The 8,528-nt window shown below is 41.5% G+C and overlaps 1 non-coding gene across 1 annotated transcript; it reads right to left on the bottom strand.

Moving 5' to 3' along the window:
• Positions 1 to 2,410: 2,410 nt before the first annotated feature.
• Positions 2,411 to 2,483, bottom strand: trnam-cau (transfer RNA methionine (anticodon CAU)). The gene has a single exon. It is a non-coding gene; the product is annotated as a tRNA-Met (tRNA).
• Positions 2,484 to 8,528: the final 6,045 nt, after the last annotated feature.

Raw genomic sequence — 8,528 nt, 5'->3', positions numbered from 1 at the left:
TACGGCCAATTTAGAGTCACCAGTTAACCTAACCTGCATGTCTTTGGGGGAAACCAGAGCACCCGGAGGAAACCCACACGGAGAACATGCAAACTCCGCACAGAAAGGCCCTCGCCGGCCACAGGGCTCGAACCCGGACCTTCTTGCTGTGAGGCGACAGCGCTAACCGCTACACCACTGTGCTGCCCATGGAAAAGCTCTTTGATGAAAATAGGCAAGGCTCCATAAATTATTTCCATAAATCCATCATCTGTGGTGAATTTGACCTGAGTTCCGAGGTAATGCAAGCTCGCGGCTAACAAGATGACACAAACCCAGCTGTCAATCAAATCGGCCCCACCACTAATTATGCATAAATGTACACTACCGTTCAAAAGTTTGGGGTCACTTTGAAATTTCCTTATTTTTGAAAGAAAAGCACTGTTCTTTTCAATGAAGATCACTTTAAACTAATCAGAAATACACTCTATTGAGGTATTTCACCTGACGTCACAGGGTCACGTGACGCCCCGGTGTCCGCCATTTTGAATGTCAAGCTAGCTAATGTCAACAACAGTAGCTGGTATGTTACTGTAGCAATGTTTACGTTCAGTCATTTGGATGACTGTTAAAACCCTTCAGTCTCAAGTTTTTCCTTTACTGGATTTACTAGTTTACTGAGGTAGTGTGCGTGCCGGCCGGCCGGCAGGCTAGTGCACGCGCTAGCTCCCAGCTTGCCCGAGTGCGCTAGCTCAGTAAACTAGTAAATCCAGTAAAGGAAAAACTTGAGACTGAAAGGTTTTAACAGTCATCCAAATGACTGAACGTAAACATTGCTACAGTAACATACCAGCTATGATGTTGTTGACATTAGCTAGTGCTAACAGCTAGTTGCTAATACACTGCTACAACTACACCGACCCTAATAATACAGTTCTTCATCATTGCCTGGTAACAGCAAATTTATAACGGGCCGTGTCTCAACAGACTAAGAAGTTATTTCAATGACATTTAATAACATTTTGTTTATCCTGAGGACCGAAAGTAAATGAAAATGTGAACAAACCTTAGCTGTAATAAGATGGCGACCACCGGCTCCAGGGACGACCCGCTGATGTAGGCATGTTACCCAGCCTGACACAAAATATCTGTAGGTATCCAAACTCTTATACGCTTTCAGATCAATACCTGTGTATGGCGATGGGTTTTTAACGACATAGGTATACAGATCATGTGGGCCGAAGTCAGGTAAAGACGAGGGCTTCGTGTACTTCCGTACGTCAGTGAACAATCCTGGTGGAAGCAGGTAAACGTCGTTCTCTAAGCCTGCTAACCTCAATTTTTGCAAATACCTCTCCCTCTGCTCGCCCTGTAAATGCCCTACGTCGCTGGATAGTGAAGGTGTTTTCTGCATCTCGCTCCTTTTTATGTTTTTCGTTTGTCGCCTTCCTCGCATTCAAACTGATTCGAGCCGTGCCGTCCAAAATGGCAGCATCACATGACTTGGTCACGTGAGTGAAATACCTCAATACATTGCTAATGTGGTAAATGACTATTCTAGCTGCAAATGTCTGGTTTTTGGTGCAATATCTCCATAGGTGTATAGAGGCCCATTTCCAGCAACTCTCACTCCAGTGTTCTAATGGTACAATGTGTTTGCTCATTGCCTCAGAAGGCTAATGGATGATTAGAAAACCCTTGTACAATCATGTTAGCACAGCTGAAAACAGTTGAGCTCTTTAGAGAAGCTATAAAACTGACCTTCCTTTGAGCAGATTGAGTTTCTGGAGCATCACATTTGTGGGGTCGATTAAATGCTCAAAATGGCCAGAAAAATGTCTCGACTATATTTTCTATTCATTTTACAACTTATGGTGGGAAATAAAAGTGTGACTTTTCATGGAAAACACAAAATTGTCTGGGTGACCCCAAACTTTTGAACGGTAGTGTATGTATGGCTCAACATAATTTAAACTGTTGAATTATATAAAAATTCACCCCGGTACAGTTGTCATGAAGGACGAAACTAGCTATAAAGACCAAAACCGTTTTGTCACAGGCTGTAAATGTTTGTTTTTGCTGTAAAGTTGGACATTTTAACATGTGGGTCGATGGGAATTTTGGAGCCTGCCTCAAGTGGCCATTCAAGGAACTGCAGATTTGATCACTTCCACATTCCGCACTTTTCAGGACCGGAGATGAAAACAGCACTAATAAGGGTAATAAAGATTGTTGTTGTTGTTAAAACATGACGTCTTCCAACAAAGTTGGCAGAAGTAGCTACAGAAATTGTATACAGTAACACCATAGACATTATAATATTACACAGAGTATTGACAGAAGGGATGCAGAAGTGCAAATATTTCGCAGACTGTAAAGACAAAATGACAACAGAAACCTGTATTAATTTTGGAAGAAGAAAAATATTTCGTGCCCCGTGTGAGGATCGAACTCACGACCTTCAGATTATGAGACTGACGCGCTACCTACTGCGCTAACGAGGCGGCGTGCTACTTAGTGGCCCAGTTCTCTTACAAAGCTCAAAACGGTGTGGCTGACAACTTTAAATGAAAACGTAATTTATTTACTGAATATTGTAATTCTTGTTTAGTTTTTGTTTACAGACGGATTTTAAATTATGTTATTTTGGAATAAATTTTACAAAAGCGACTGTAGATTTGACAGAATTAATAAAATAGAGATTTGTCAGTAAACAGCCGAGCCATGCTGTGGAAAATCAAAACCCTCCTAGTGGTCAGTTATGGTACTGCAAGTAAGCACTTTCTAGACGTGTTTTTGTAGGAAATGATGAAACTTCAGAATGGTAATAACTCTGTTTGTGTTAGGCTACATCATACCACACTATTGCTGATTAATTTCCTAAAACAGCAAACCTAAAAACATTTTATTCCTTAATAGTACACCAAGGCCCCAATCAGCCACAAGGTTTGAACCCAGAACCTTTTTGCTGTGAGGCTAGAGGGTGAATGAAGAAAGAAATGAAGTTTGTTCCGTTCATACCACAGAAACTCATCAGTGACTGCAATCATTACTTATTAATGAATGACATGCTGTAATTTTTTATCCATTTAACGTTGGCACGGTGGTGTAGTGGTTTGCACTGTCGCCTCAAAGCAAGAAGGGCCTGGGTTCGAGCCCAGCGGCCGGTGAGGGCCTTTCTGTGTGGAGTTTGCATGTTCTCCCCGTGAGTTTCCTCCGGGTGCTCCGGTTTCCCCCACAGTCCAAAGACATGCACGTTAGGTTAACTGGTGACTCTAAATTGACCGGAGGTGTGAATGGTTGTCTATGTGTCAGCCCTGTGATGACCTGGCGACTTGTCCAGGGTGTACCCCGCCTTTCGCCCGTAGTCAGCTGGGATAGGCTCCAGCTTGCCTGCGACCCTGTAGAACAGGATAAAGCGGCTAGAGATAATGAGATGAGATGACATTGGTAGTGGTGTAGTGGTGAGTACTGTCACCTCACAGCAAGAAGGTCTGGGCTTGAACCCAGTGGCTGATAAGGGCATTTCTGTGTGGAGTTTGCATGTTCTCCATGGGTTTCCTTCGACAGATATGCAGGTTAGGTTAATTGGTGGCTCTGAATTAACTGAGTGTAAATGGTCGTTTGTGTGTCAGCCCTGCAATGAGCTGGTGACTTGTCCAGGGTGTATCCTACCTCTTGCCCATGGTCAGCTGCGATAGGCTCCAGCGTGACCCCACATGGGATAAGTGGTTACAGATAAAACAAACATTAGCAGCTCAACAGTTTCTCTCTCTACCTTGTCATTTTCCTCCTTTCTTCAAAGTACAGTAACATGACAAAAAATATGTCATATACTGAGTAACCACAAAGCCCAACATCCTCTGTCCCGAAAACTTTCCTGTCGTGGAAAACCCGTAAGAACAGCTTTACCTGACATTGGAGACTCCTTCCATCCTGTAAATGTTCAATAAAACTTCAACATATCAATTATTTGGATATTTTGACACTGCAATCTACGGTACATGTACAAACATTTCAAATCACTAATCTGTGAATGAATTTGTATTTATTTCCATGTTTCTATCCATAGAAACCTAATTCAAAAAGTGGTTCATGTTTGTTTGTTTGTTTGTCTTCAAACCGGTATTTACTTTGATGTACAAAAGGAGGCACTATTGCGTAATAGTTGGACCTCTTAGACAGTGCCTTTCGAAGATGTAATCACTTATCACATCAGAGCAGCGTAAAACAACAATCATAATCGGAAATATTATGAAAAGAAAAACTCCCATGAACATTTATTGAAATAAATCAACTTTATTATTCTTCAAAGCTTGCCCATTTTTGTTTGACAGCACCATCTGGACTCATAGTTGTCCCATAGCAGTAATTTGTCTCATATCAGGGCAAATTATTCTTTTTTTTTTATGGGCTGTTTCATGTGGTATGGTGTAGTGTGCAGTTTGAATCAACTCATTTTCCTCTGCTGCAAATTACGCTGAATGATTCACCAGTGCAATAAAAACCAGAGCACTTTGAACACACATGCTTAAACAGGCGGGAGAACGAGCTGAATGATGTGTCACATTGGGAAGGTAATTTGAATCAAGTGAAGCAGAATTGCCTTAATGTTATCACTGTCTGATGATTTTACTCAAAGTGTTGACATTATAGCTGGAATCAAATTACAAGAAAGAAAATTGGTTCCTCTGTGCAGGATGATTGAGTAGGTGTTGTGTTGCGTGTGTTGTGGTGTGGTGTGTGTGTGTGTGTGTTGTAGGCTTATGTTTCAGTCTCAGGTCTCTTCTGAATTTTCAGCTTTTCATCAAAGGTTATGGTCCAAGGTAAAGTTTCACTGATGATCATCGTCGTCATCATCAGCTACAGTGCTCTCCACTGGATTGGCACCCCTTATAAAGAGTAGTAAAAAGTGTTTTTAAAAAATCCACCTTTTGGTGAAGTTGCTTTATCTCACACTGAAAAAAAAAGAGAAAATCCATCCAACCTTGAATTGAAATAAATTTATTCAGAGAAAAACAAATCCATCATTAAGAAAATTATTTTCGACAAAAACACGTCACGATTATTGGTACCCCTGCTTATTATAGTGAACACAATGTAACTGAAGCTTGTTTCCTATTTAAATTGTACAGTATGTTTGAGTCGACTGGCGTGTAGGAACTTTCAAGCTGGAATCCATGACTTCCTGATTAACTGGGGAACAAATATGAGGTGACACAGAGGCCAAATTCCCTTACCCTATGTCCAAAATCACTCACTACTCACTATATAGTGGACTACAGTGGTGCTGGAAAGTTTGTGAACCCTTTAGGTGTGAGTGGGCACCCTGTTTTATTTAAAGAACAGGGATCTATCAAAGTCTGATCTTCACAAGACGTTGTGGAAGTGTATCATGGCACGAACAAAGGAGATTTCTGAGGACCTCAGAAAAAGCGTTGTTGATGCTCATCAGGCTGGAAAAGGTTGCAAAACCATCTCTAAAGAGTTTGGACTCCAACAATCCACAGTCAGACAGATTGTGTACAAATGGAGGAAATTCAAGACCATTGTTACCCTCCCCAGGAGTGGTCGACCAACAAAGATAATTCCAAGAGCAAGGCGTGTAATAGTCGGCGAGGTCACAAAGGACCCCAGGGTAACTTCTAAGCAACTGAAGGCCTCTCTCACATTGGCTAATGTTAATGTTCATGAGTCCACCATCAGGAGAACACTGAACAACAATGGTGTGCATGGCAGGGTTGCAAGGAGAAAGCCACTGCTCTCCAAAAAGAACATTGCTGCTCGTCTGCAGTTTGCTAAAGATCACATTGACAAGCCAGAAGGCTATTGGAAAAATGTTTTGTGGACAGATGAGACCAAAATAGAACTTTTTGGTTTAAATGAAAATCATTATGTTTGGAGAAAGGAAAACACTGCATTCCAGCATAAGAACCTTATCCCATCTGTGAAACATGGTGGTGGTAGTATCATGGTTTGGGCCTGTTTTGTTGCATCTGGGCCAGAACGGCTTGCCATCATTGATGGAACAATGAATTCTGAATTATACCAGCGAATTCTAAAGGAAAATGTCAGGACATCTGTCCATGAACTGAATCTCAAGAGAAGGCGGGTCATGCAGCAAGACAATGACCTGAAGCACACAAGTCATTCTACCAAAGAATGGTTAAAGAAGAATAAAGTTAATGTTTTGGAATGGCCAAGTCAAAGTCCTGACCTTAATCCAATCAAAATGTTGTGGAAGGACCTGAAGCGAGCAGTTCATGTGTGGAAACCCACCAACATCCCAGAGTTGAAGCTGTTCTGTACGGAGGAACGGGCTAAAATTCCTCCAAGCCGGTGTGCAGGACTGATCAACAGTTACTGCAAACGTTTAGCTGCAGTTCTTGCTGCACAAGGGGGTCACACCAGATACTGGAAGCAAAGGTTCACATACTTTTGTTGCTCACAGATATGTAATATTGGATCATTTTCCTCAATAAATAAATGACCAAGTATAATATTTTTGTCTCATTTGTTTAACTGGGTTCTCTTTATCTACTTTTAGGACTTGTGTGAAAATCTGATGATGTTTTAGGTCATATTTATGCAGAAATATAGAAAATTCTAAAGGGTTCACAAACTTTCAAGCACCACTGTATAGAAGGAGTTTCTAGTTCAGACAGATAAAATACAAGAATAAAAGTTACAATGCAGAGTGAAGAATTAATCAAAAGCCTCAAATTTGATTTAATAAAAGGCAGCAGCGAAGAAGAAAGAAAGTATTCAGCCTTGATTTAAAAGAACTGAAAGATACAGCAGACACAAAGTACTTTGTATTGATTAATGTGGGAAATGCACTCAGTATAATATGGATTTATCACAAAAATACATGCATGTATTTATTCGTTTGAAGACCCACCAGCCGACTGATCTGCCACATTTTAATTGTGCAATGATGTAAATAACAGCACGGCAGAGTAGTATCCGAAAGTGTTTTTTCATTTTATCAATGAGCTCACTATATAGTAATTTAAATAGAATTCCCTAGATAGTGAGTAAGGAGTACTGAATGAGTGAGTGATTTCGGACACCGCCTTAGTCATCCATCAACATGAGAAAGATAAGAGAACACACAAACCAAATGAGGGAGAAGTGTGTTGACCTTCATAAGTCAGGGAATGGTTATAAAAAAATAGCTACTCGCCTAAAAATGTCCATTTCTACTGTTGGGGCCATAATAAAAAAGTAGACACCAACTGGAACTGTTACAAACTCGCCTGGAAGAGGAGCCAAGTTTATTTTGCCCCCGCATACAGTGAAAAGCATGGTAAGAGAGGCAAAAAATAAATATCCCCAAGGATCACTGTTGGGGGCGGCATGGTGGTGTAGTGGTTAGCGCTGTTGCCTCACAGCAAGAAGGTCCGGGTTCAAGCCCCGTGGCCGGCGAGTGCCTTTCTGTGCGGAGTTTGCATGTTCTCCCCGTGTCCGCGTGGGTTTCCTCCGGGTGCTCCGGTTTCCCCCACAGTCCAAAGACATGCAGGTTAGGTTAACTGGTGACTCTAAATTGACCGTAGGTGTGAATGTGAGTGTGAATGGTTGTCTGTGTCTATGTGTCAGCCCTGTGATGACCTGGCGACTTGTCCAGGGTGTACCCCGCCTTTCGCCCGTAGTCAGCTGGGATAGGCTCCAGCTTGCTTGCAACCCTGTAGAACAGGATAAAGTGGCTAGAGATGAGATGAGATGAGATGAGATCACTGTTAGTGAATTACAAGAAAAAATAAACTCTTGGGGCTTCCAAGTCTCCAAAACCACCATCAGATGCCACCTTCATGCCAAAAGAGTATTTGGAAGGTTTGCCAGGAAAAAAGAGAAAGCCTTTGCTGTCAGTTAACTACAAATGATCGTCTGAAGTTTGCAAAACACTTCTACAACTTTGATTGGAACCATGTTCTCTGATCTGATGTCACAAAAATTTAGCTTTTTGGTAAGAAACACTCAAGGTGGGTTTGGTGTAAAAAGAAGGATGGCGATAATGAAAAGAACCTGATCCTAACTGTAAAATATGGTGGACGTTCTGTGATGTTTTGGGGCTGTTTTTCTTCCAAAAAGCCCTGGAAACCTTGTTCGGGTACACGGCATCATGGACTCCATGAAATCCCAGGACACTTTAAATCAGAATCTGGCTCCTCTGCCAGGAAACTCAAACTGGGTTGTCATTGGATCTTCCAGCAGGATGATGATCTGAAGCATACAGTGGGGCAAAAAAGTATTTAGTCAGCCTCCAATTGTGCAAGTTCTCCCACTTAAAAAGATGAGAGAGGCCTGTAATTTTCATCATAGGTACACTTCAACTATAAGAGACAGAATGGGGGGAAAGAATCCAGGAAATCACATTGTAGGATTTTTAGTGAATTAATTGGTAAATTCCTCGGTAAAATAAGTATTTGGTCACCTACAAACAAGCAAGATTTCTGGCTCTCACAGACCTGTAACTTCTTCTTTAAGAGGCTTCTCTGTCCTTCACTCGTTACCTGTATTAATGGCACCTGCTTGAACTCGTTATCAGT

The sequence above is a fragment of the Neoarius graeffei genome, chromosome 6 (genome assembly GCF_027579695.1).
Source record: "Neoarius graeffei isolate fNeoGra1 chromosome 6, fNeoGra1.pri, whole genome shotgun sequence".
Classification (NCBI taxonomy): Eukaryota; Metazoa; Chordata; class Actinopteri; order Siluriformes; family Ariidae; genus Neoarius; species Neoarius graeffei.
Note: the sequence above shows the minus strand (reverse complement) of the source record. Positions and strands in the feature narration are given on the sequence as shown.